The 11,007-nt window shown below is 41.6% G+C and overlaps 1 protein-coding gene across 1 annotated transcript in view; it reads left to right on the top strand.

Annotated features, from left to right (window-relative positions):
* Positions 1-11,007, top strand: part of GPR158 (G protein-coupled receptor 158) — a 393,556-nt gene that overhangs the window by 225,982 nt on the left and 156,567 nt on the right. The gene's annotated exons all lie outside the window — the stretch shown is intronic.

Below are 11,007 nucleotides of genomic sequence, written 5' to 3'. Positions count from 1 at the left end.
CAGCCTGCAAACAGCCATCAGCCCCTCACTCAGACTGGCCAGGCACCACAGTGGGGACCCCCACCCTGAAGGGGGTGTGGCCAGCCTGAAAACGGCCCTCAGCCCCTCACCCAGACTGGCCAGGCACCCCAGCAGGACCCCCACCTTCAGGGCAAACCAGCTGGCCCCCACCCGTGCACCAGGCCTCTATCCTATATAATAAAAGGGTAATATGCAAATTGACCTTAACAGCAGAATGACTGGGAATGACTGGTCACTATGACACACACTGACCACCAGGGAGCAGACACTCAGTGCAAGAGCTGTCCCCTGGTGGTCAGTGTGCTCCCACAGGGGGAGCTCTGCTCAGCCACAAGTCAGGCTGATGGCTGCCAGCACAGTGGTGGTGGTGGGAGCCTCTCCCGCCTCCTCAGCAGCACTAAGGATGTCCGTCTGCAGCTTAGGCCTGCTCCCCGCTGGCAAGTGGACATCCCCTGAGGACTCCCGGGCTGCCAGAGGGATGTCTGACTGCCAGCTTAGGCCTGATCCCCCAGGGAGCTGGCCTAAGCCAGCAGGTGGACATCCCCCGGGGGGTCCCAGACTGCGAGAGGGCACAGGCCAGGCTGAGGGCCCCCCACCCTCCAGTGCACAAATTTTTGTGCACCAGGCCTCTAGTTATTAATAATTATGTGTAACAGGATATTGTAAAAATTAAGTTACAAAATTTTTATTAAAAAGTTTCTTACATACCGTTATATTGGCTGGGCTGCAAAAAATATTTGTTGTGGGCTGCATGCGGCCCTGGGCCACGAGTTGACATGCTTGGTCTAGAGCAGTGGTTCTCAACCTTCCTAATGCCACGACCCTTTAATACAGTTCCTCATGTTGTGGTCACCCCCAATTTCATTGTTACAAATTGAACGTAATTAAAGCATGGTGATTAATCACAAAAACAACATGTAATTATATATGTGTTTTTCTATGGTCTTAGGCGACCCCTGTGAAAGGGTTGTTTGACCCCCAAAGGGGTCGTGACCCACAGGTTGAGAACCATTGGTCTAGAGAGACCCTGAGCCCAGAACCCAGTTTCACTGTCCCCCACCTTCTGCTCAATAGAAATCTGGAAATAATAAATAGGTGATTTAAACCCTTAACTTTCCAGTAATTTATTATATAGCAATAGAAAACTAATACAATAGCAATGATGATAGCATACTTCTAGGATGGATATGCTTTTCCTTGCATGTATGTGTGTAGCAAACTATGGCAATACTAGAGCTACTTTGGCATTTTTCACATTTATGGTCCAGTCATAACATATGATTCAACACTGAAGGATTAAGGAAATAGCTTTTAGCTTATGTTCTGTGAAGGTATTTTGTATTTGGTTTAACCCACATTTGTTCTCAGCTCCCACTATGTGACTGAAATAAAACATCTAAATATTGTAGAACCAGAGAATGACTATACCATTTGCTTATCACACCACCAAGAGGAACTAGTTAACCTTTAACAATGTATCTTTATTTAATTTGCACACTCCTACTTTCTTCCTTATTTTGAAAGCCAGTGTTTTTCCCTGGACTTACTCTAAGAAAAGGCTGCCCTGAAGGGGGTGTGACCAGCCTGAAAACGGCCCTCAGCCCCTCACCCAGGCTGGCCACACTCCCATGGGGTGAGGGTCCCCACTGGGGGAGTTCACCAGCCTGCAAACAGCCATCAGCCCCTCACCCAGGCTGGCCACACTCCCATGGGGTGAGGGTCCCCACTGGGGGAGTTCACCAGCCTGCAAACAGCCATCAGCCCCTCACCCAGGCTGGTCAGGCACCCCAGCGGGACCCCCACCCTGATCCAGTACACCCTTCAAGGCAAACCAGCCGGCCCCCACCCGTGCACCAGGTCACTATCCTATATAATAAAAAGGTAATATGCAAATTGACCCTAACAGCACAACGACTGGGAAAGACTGGTCACTATGACACACACTGACCACCAGGGGGCAGACGCTCAATGCAGGAGCTGCCCCCTGGTGGTCAGTGCGCTCCCACAGGGGGAGCTCTGCTCAGCCACAAGCCAGGCTGCCAGCTGCCAGCACAGCGGTGGTGGCAGGAGCCTCTCCCGCCTCCTCAGCAGCGCTAAGGATGTCCGACTGCAGCTTAGGCCTGCTCCCCGCTGGCAAGTGGACATCCCCCAGGGCTCCCGGGCTGCTGGAGGGATATCTGACTGCCAGCTTAGGCCCGATACCCTGGGGAGTAAGCCTAAGCCAGCAGGTGGACATCCCCTGAGGGGTCCCAGACTGCGAGAGGGCACAGGCCTGGCTGAGGGACCCCCCTGAGTGCACAAATTTTTGTGCACCAGGCATCTAGTCTATTATAATTCTGTGTTCCATTGGACAGAAGAGCTAAGATGTGGTGCTGATCTATGAGAAAAAATATAAATGTGACTGTTAAAATATGAAGTGATTTCAATGCTTTATTTAGATGGAGGTCCACAGTAAACAAAGGCTTGCAAAGACCAACAAGGATATTCCTGGCATCTCTCTTGACATTGAGAGCTAATAGGATCTGATGTCTGAGTAGTAGCAGGATTTCAAAATAACCAAGTGCTGACGTATAACTGTCCCTTCAAATCCAGGTTGTTCACTTTCTGGTTGATGAAATACAAGCTTATGAGAAGCTCATCTTCCTTAAATCCTCTATCTTAGAATGAAGTCTATTTTCAGTGAAATTTCTTTTCTTTTATGTAGACACATTATCAGCCTTTCAGTCTTACCTCTAATCTTGGGACTGACTTCAGCTCATGCACAGTTCCAGATACATCCAACTTACAAATGACCAACACCTAAAAATGACAATTCTTGGTTTGCCAACTCTGGTACTGTACTATTATGGGGGGCGAAGTCTTACCTCTAATCTTGGGACTGACTTCAGCTCATGTACAGTTCCAGATACATCCAACTTACAAATGACAGACACCTAAAAATGACAATTCTTGTTTGCCAACTCTGGTACTATTATGGGGGGCGGGGAAGGAAAGACAAAAAAGTAGAGTTTTTAAAAACATATAGTCTTTGGAAAAAAGGAAGGGAAGCTCTTTGAAAATAGAGACTTTGAGCTATAAGCAAACTTTTCAGCAAAGCTAACCTATCTTTTTGTTGTTCTTGGGTTTCACACTCTCTATCTCTCTTCTGTTTCATGATGGAAAGTTTAAGATATTTGACTTTTAGAGAAAAAGAGCTTGAACATCAGATTCTCATAATTGGCATAATCACTTTTGCTATTGGTCTTAAGTCTTGTGATCTGGTTCACTTTTGCTGTATTGTAGAAACCTAGTCCGAATCACTTTTACTCTAGGTGTAGTAGCAAAATTCTTCACCTAACTACTGGGCTGATGTTTCTCTCAGTCATTTCCCTAATTTTCAATCTTCACAACCTCTTTCATTTTTCCTGCTTGTAGGGCTTGGGGATCAGTTAGTAAATGTAGCTGGCAGATGGAGTTAGTGCCAGCAGAAGAGTGCTCAGTACTGCTAATCTTCGTGGGCTATTGACAATTGCATTTGCCTGTTTATCTCTGACTATGTTCTTTGCAATTATTGGGAAATACCCCAAACACATTAGACTTCCCTAGTTTCTAATCTCAGAACTAAATAACTACCATGTTTTCACACACTCATTAAGAACAGGATCTTTGGAATTAGTCTTACTTAGGTTTGAATCCTGGATCTATTATTTATTTGCACTGTGCTAAATAATTTATCTTCCCTAAACTCTATGTCATATATAAAATTGTTATACTATCACTTGCTTTATACAATTGTTATAAGGGTTAAACGAAGTAATCAATATAAATTCTAATTATGGTAGTTGTTACATATCATATATTGAAAAATATTGTTATTGTTTATGATCATTATTTAAAATCTTGTGTTTATTCTGTTTACCCATTTTCTCAAATAATATGCCCGTTTTCATACTTTCATCTAGTATCTGCTCCACTTCCCAGCAGAGAAACATATTTCCAAGTCCCAAATTTGTTTAGTTCAGTTTGTCCTTACTATAGGCCCGGCTCTGAGATATAATACTCCATCCTCCAAACATCTTTCTCTTCACCTTCTAGCTAAAATTTTACTTTATTAGGTTTGTCCTTATTTATTTTATTATTTATTTACCTCATTTTAATCCATTATTACACTGCTATTTAGACATTAGAACTTTTGCATGTTGGTGGCCTCAAGAAGCTGGAAAAGGCAAGGAAATAGATATTTCCTTAGATCCTCCAGGAAAAACGTGCTAACCTGCCAGGATCTTGATTTTAGCCCAGCGAGACCCATGTCATATGCTTGAGCTACAGAAATATAGAATGAATATTGCTATATTACTCCTTAAGTAAGAAGAAACATAAATTTGTGTTGTTTTAAGACTCCAGGGTTTTGGTAGTTTTTACAGCAGTAATAGAAAACTAGGACAACTCAGTGAGTGTGTTTCCCACTCAACGATCATTCCAGTGTTCACAATAGGCCACAGTGTGTGTTTTTTTTTCTGGAGGAAATTGTTCACAGCTCCAAATAACTGACTCAGATGAAATTATACTCTGGTGGGCTCTGTGTATTAGGTTGGCCTTTGAGTCAGACAGATGGATTTGAATCTTGTCTCTACTTACTAGCAGGAGACCTGAGCAAGTTTTTCCATGCATTCTGAGGCTCTCTTCCCTTATTCATAAAGCACAAATAGTAAAATCTATTCCTTTGGTAGTTGTGAGTAGTTGATGAGATAACATATTATATTCCCACAATTATAGTGATTATTATACTAATGTGAATATGGAGAATCTAGTCCTTTTATTTATGTACTAAGGGCTCAGTGCACGAATTTGTGCACCTTGAAAGGAGCTGTGGTCCGCGAGGCTGCAGTGGGCACAGGGGTGGGTCTCAGACCATCCTCCGCACCTCCACCCAGCCCCTCTCACTGCGAACCCCAGTCCCCTGTCTGCTAGCAGCCCCACTCCTGCCACTGCCACTCCCATCCACTGATGGCACCAGCCCTACTTGCACCTGCTGATGGCGCAGAGTGATTAGGGCCGGTGCCAGCAGTGGGTGCGAGCATGGCTGGCACCATCAGCAGGTACAAGTGGCAGCTGCTGCCCCAATCGCTGCTCAGGAGCAGGGGGAGGTAGAAAAGCCCTCAGGGGTGATCGGGGCTGGCAGCTGCTGCTAGTACCCACTGATGGCGCTGAGTGATTGAGGCTGGCTCTGGGTGCCAGCAGCAGGTGTGAGCACTGGGTGGGACCACGGGGCGCAGGAGCAAAGAGTTTTCAGTAATCACCAGAGGCTCGCCCCTATGACAGCAACTGGTGCCCCACCTTGGTATGGCACCCCTGCTCACCTGCTCCACCATCCTGCTGTGGCTGATGCCCACCATGTTCTGCGTGCTCCCCCTGGTGGTCAGTGCACATCATATCAACCAGTTGTTCAGTTGTTTGGTTGTTCTGCTGTTCGGTATATTTGCATATTAGCCTTTTATTATATAGGATTGGGTGTTGTGCTGATTGAATGAATAAATTGCCAATTGGCAAAAATCTGTGTTTATTAATTTTATAATTCACATTAGAATCTTCCTAAAATCTATGTAAGGTGGTATTTTTATTTTTTAAAATATCACTTAAGTCACTTGTAATACATAAAAATCTAAAAGTGAATAGAAAAGTGAGTGTAAGATACAGAGGTAAGCATGTAGAAATACGTAGAAAGATTGAGCTCTTAACTATAGTCATAGTGAGAGTTATAAATTTTAAACTTTTGCAGTGGGCTTCAGTTTGAATCTATTTTCACAGTTAGCCATTCATGATGTAAGTATATGAAAGTATATTAGCTAATCCTGATTTTAAGATATGCAAGTATATATTCATGTTCTAACAATAAAAATATTTTTGTATAGCAGTCTATGTATACCCATAGTCTGCTAACTGTTCTCTCTTTTCAGATATTATAAATATTGAAACAAATATCCACAGAAATCTCTTTAATGTATTAGAGCTACTCATGTGCATGTGCCTTTTTTTACTTAATTTTTGGATGTGATTTTATCTATCTGAAGACTGGAGGCAGATTGCTTCTTCATCCTAATCAGATGAAATAACAAATAACAATTAATCTTCCCATGGTTAGTTCATTGCAGCATTTTAACTTCAAACTTTGATTGATGAGTATGTTCCCTCCAATTCTGATGAAAAAGCAAATATGTGTATGGGAAAGAAGGATATGTTTACCCTAATATGAGTGTTATTTATACCTAGAGCTAATGCTGGGCTCTCCATGTCTGACTCAATTCTTTGTTACTTCCAGATGAGCTATTTTCGTTGTCTATGACTCACCTTTTTTTCTGCATGCCTGTGGAATGGAAGGAGGAGGGGGTCATGATATATTAAGCACATGGGCGTGGTCTTGCAAAGGTCCAGGCTATATCCTCTGCTAGAACCTGTTCTTATCACTGAGGGCCACAACATCCCCCAAAAGGCACCTCTGATCTACTGGTTTCTTCATTACCTTATATGTCTGAATATTCATCTGTCAAAAATATCACTTAGCACTGACTATGTGCCAGATATATTTTTAGCAACTGGAGTAAAAGAAGTGATTAAAAAAGTGAGGTTTGTAAGTTTCCAGGAAAGACCCGCATCTTCCCCAAACATATTACAATACCCACAAATAACAAATGAGGGCAGTCTTGAGTAAAACACAATTCTGTCCAATATTAGTAAACTAGGTCAAAGAGTTTTAAGATTTAAATGTCCTTAAAGGATGAACGTCTAACCATATATTCAAATGTCCAAATGTTATGTTTTTGCCCTTGTGAAGACACAGTTTTATACAACTGGTACTTAAGAAACTTAATCAGCAGAGCACTTAATATTATGGTGATAATTCTATATAAAGTTTATACTATGAAGATATGACATATATAACTTCTGTTTCAATCCACACTACTCCCTTCAGCTAACTCATTCTCTCCTAAATCAGACACTTACTATTTTCTTCAATAGAACATAGGAAGAAAACTTTCTGGGGTACATTTTCACAATGTGTGCCTCAAATCATAAAAATGTGGCTACATTTTGATCTACTGGTTTGATACTTCTATAATTTATTCCAATGAAATATCAACCTAAGTGTTTAATAAAAAAATGTATGTTTTTAATAAAAAAAGGAGTAGGATAAAAGTGCCCCTTTAATTTGTTCATTAGTTGAAATCTTCAGTTAAGAAAAGCAAAAAAAAAAAAAGATATTTTAAGAAAATTTCTTGAAAGTTCTAGTGTTTCATCAACAATGTCACTTGGATTTTTATGGTGGGTGAAAAAATTTCTCAATGTACACAAATGTAAAATTTTTTGGAAGTAGGCATTCAAATAGAATTTTTCCATGTAAGTTTTCTAATGTTACCTTCTAATTCCATTTGCAATTCCCTTCAAAGGAAAAAGGATGATAATACCATATTGAAGGGAAACATTTAAGATACTAATACATAACATTATTTATAAGGAGAACTTTTAGTTAATGAATAATGTATTTTATTATTTTCTGATGTGTGTGTGTGTGTGTGTGTGTGTAAACAGGTATGGCTAGGTAGGAATGACAACACTATTAACTGAAATTCAGATTAGTAAAGTGATAGGATGTCTAAGCAAACTATTTAAAACTGTATCTCTGTATTATTTTAGTTATTTTGAATTGTCTAACTTATTTCAGTAGATTTTTAAAAAATTCCCAAATGGGGTGAAATATTTAGAAAGGCCTTGTTAATAGTGTTAACTATTCTAACCCTATTAGAATAACAATAAGCAATTCAGAGTTTAAAATAACAAAATAAAAATGAGGGACTCACTAAGAAATCATCACCATTTCCTAGTTTAATGATGAAAAGTGAAGTCAACAGTAAAATACAGGTACACAATTTACTATTTATTATATGCATTTAATAAACACTATTTTTCAACAGCTGTGTGTTTGCTATGTGATACATTCTTAAAAATTTGCTGATTTTTAGTTTGCAAAACAAAAACCTTACAAAACTCATCAAAATGCACAACCTGATCAGAAAAAATTTTTGGAAGATGAGAAAAAGTACTTTATTCTCTTACTCATGTTCCAGATCAGAGATGAGAGACATGGCACCTAAATGCAAGGCATGATCCTAGATTTCATCCTTGGTGGATAGAAATAGCTGCAAAGAGCATTACTGTGAGAATTGATGACATTTTAATATGACCTATTCATTAAAAAAAGATTGTATCAATGTTAAATTTCCCAACTTTGATAATCATAATGTGGTTTTGTATGAGAATGCTTTTTTCTTAGGACATACAAATTGAAGTGTTTATGGAAAAGGGACAATATCTCTAACTTCATTCTCAATTGATTCAGAAAAAATACTATACATATAAATTTATAAACATTTATTTATCAAGAGAACATGAATGATAAAGTAAGTACTGTAGGATGTAAATAATTAATGAATCTTAGTAAAGAATATATGGGATTCTTTAATTGATAAATTTGACCTGTGATATTTCATAAATTTAAGGTATATGGTGTGCTATTTTGATACATTTACATATATATTGTAATATGATTGCCATTGAAGCAACATTTATCACATTGTGTCATTATGGTGCAATATTATTGTCTATATTTATTATACTGTGCTTTAGATCTTTATGGCTTATTTACTACTCATTACAAATTTGTACCCTCAAACACCATCAATCTTATACCCTCTATCTCCCATTCCTTGGTAATAACCACCATTTTACTCTCAGTTTTTTATAGTTTTGATCTTTTTATATAAGTGATATCATGCAGTACTTGTCTTTCTCTGTCGGACTGATCCCACACAGCATCATGTGCTCAAGGTTTATCCATATTGTCACAAATGGCAAGACATCTTTTCTTAATGGCTAAATAATATTTCATAATATATATTATATATGATGTATATTATATACTAGAGGCTCGGTGCACAAAATTCATGCACATGTAGGGTCTCTAGGCCTGGCCGGCAATCAGGGCCAATCAGGGCCTTCCTTCCCTTGGCTGCCAGCTGCCAGCTGGAGCCTTCCTTCATTCTGTGCTGCCCCCTGGTGGTCAGTGCACATCATAGCAAGCGGTCAAACTCCCGTGGGAACAATTTGCATATTCGCCTTTTATTATATAGGACTAGAGGCCTGGTGCACAAAAATTTGTGCCCCTGGGGGGGAGGGGGGTCCCTCAGCCCGGCCTGTGCCCTCTCGCAGTCTGGGACCCCTCAGGAGATAACGACCTGCTGGCTTAGGCCTGCTCCCGGGTGGCAGAGGGCAGGCCCAATCCCTAGGTGCAGCCCCTGGTCACGCTCAGGATAGGGCCAATTGGGGGGATGGGGCACCGCCCTCTGTCACACTCAAGGCAGGGTCGATGGGGAGGTTGCGGCGCCACCCCCTGTCACACACAGAGCAGAACCGATCAGGGGGTTGGGGAGCTCCCCCCTATCAGGCACAGAGCAGGGCTGATCAGGGGGTTGGGGCGCTGCCCCCTGTCACGCACAGAGTAGGGCCGATAGGGGGGTTGGGGCACCGCCCCCTGTCACACACAGAGCAGAACCGATCAGGGGGTTGGGGAGCTCCCCCCTATCAGGCACAGAGCAGGGCTGATCAGGGGGTTGGGGCGCTGCCCCCTGTCACGCACAGAGTAGGGCCGATAGGGGGGTTGGGGCACCGCCCCCTGTCACACACAGAGCAGAACCGATCAGGGGGTTGGGGAGCTCCCCCCTATCAGGCACAGAGCAGGGCTGATCAGGGGGTTGGGGCACCTTCCCCTGTCACGAACAGAGCAGGGCGGATAGGGAGGTTGTGGCCCCACCCCTTGTCACACACAGAGCTGCAGGGCGATCAGGGGGTTTGGGTGATGCCCTCTGTAACGCTGATCCCGGTGCCGGGAGGCCTCTCAACTCTGCTGATCCCGGTGCTGGGAGGCATATTACCCTTTTACTATATAGGATAGAGGCCTGGTGCATGGTTAGGGGCTGGCTCGTTTGCCCTGAAGGGTGTCCTGGATCAGGGTGGGGGTCCCCACTGGGGTGCCTGGCCAGTCTGGGTGAGGGGCTGAGGGCTTTTTTCAGGCTGGCGGGGGACTGAAGCTCCCAACCGCTCCTTTTTTTCTTTTCTTTTTTTATTCTGGGCCAAGGCCTCTGCTGCGGAAAGCAGGTATCTGGTTTGTTTCGGTTCTATAATCAAAACACTGTATCATCTCCAGCTCTGAGATCCCGGCGGGCTGAAAGCTGGTTTCTGGGGTTTTGTTTAGCTTCTATATTTGTTACAATGTTTCAAACTGCCAGCTCAGAGGCCAGCAAGTCAGGCGGGAACGTTGGAGTCCTCCTTCACTGAAGCAAGCAAGCCTCATGTTCGCTTCCAGCTGCCTGGCTGCCGGCCGCCATCTTGGCTGGCAGTTAATTTGCATATCGCCCTGATTAGCCAATGGGAAGGGTAGCGGTCGTACGCTAATTACCATGTTTCTCTTTTATTAGATAGGATTAGCATTTTTTATCCATTTATTTGGGATTTTTGTAATGTTCTTTTGTAATTATATCAAAATTAAAAGCTACAGAAACCTAATTTTATTTATGAATAAGGTGAAAATATTACATATATTCAAAGTCTGAAATTTTTCAGTAATGTAGCATTGGTGATTTGATTAGAACTTTGGGGTTTGGAGCAAAAATTTACTTTAATATATATAGGAACCTGGGTTTAAAATATTTTTTTATTATAGAAAAGTTACATTCTTATTAAAGAAACTTCGGAATGTATACAAAAATAGAATTTAAAGAGCCATTTGAAAATTTGTTGGTCACTTAAGTTTTTTTTTTTATACAAATATCTGTATATATAATATTTCTAAAACCTTCACATTACATTCATTTTGAATACCATACATAGTTTTCTTAAACATAATTTTAATAGTTACATAGAATTCCATTGAATAAATATATTATGGTTTACTTA

This window comes from Myotis brandtii, unplaced genomic scaffold (genome assembly GCF_000412655.1).
Source record: "Myotis brandtii unplaced genomic scaffold, ASM41265v1 scaffold215, whole genome shotgun sequence".
In the NCBI taxonomy this organism is placed as follows: domain Eukaryota; kingdom Metazoa; phylum Chordata; class Mammalia; order Chiroptera; family Vespertilionidae; genus Myotis; species Myotis brandtii.
The sequence above is the reverse complement of the archived record's forward strand: the minus strand, read 5'-3'. Positions and strand labels throughout refer to the sequence as shown.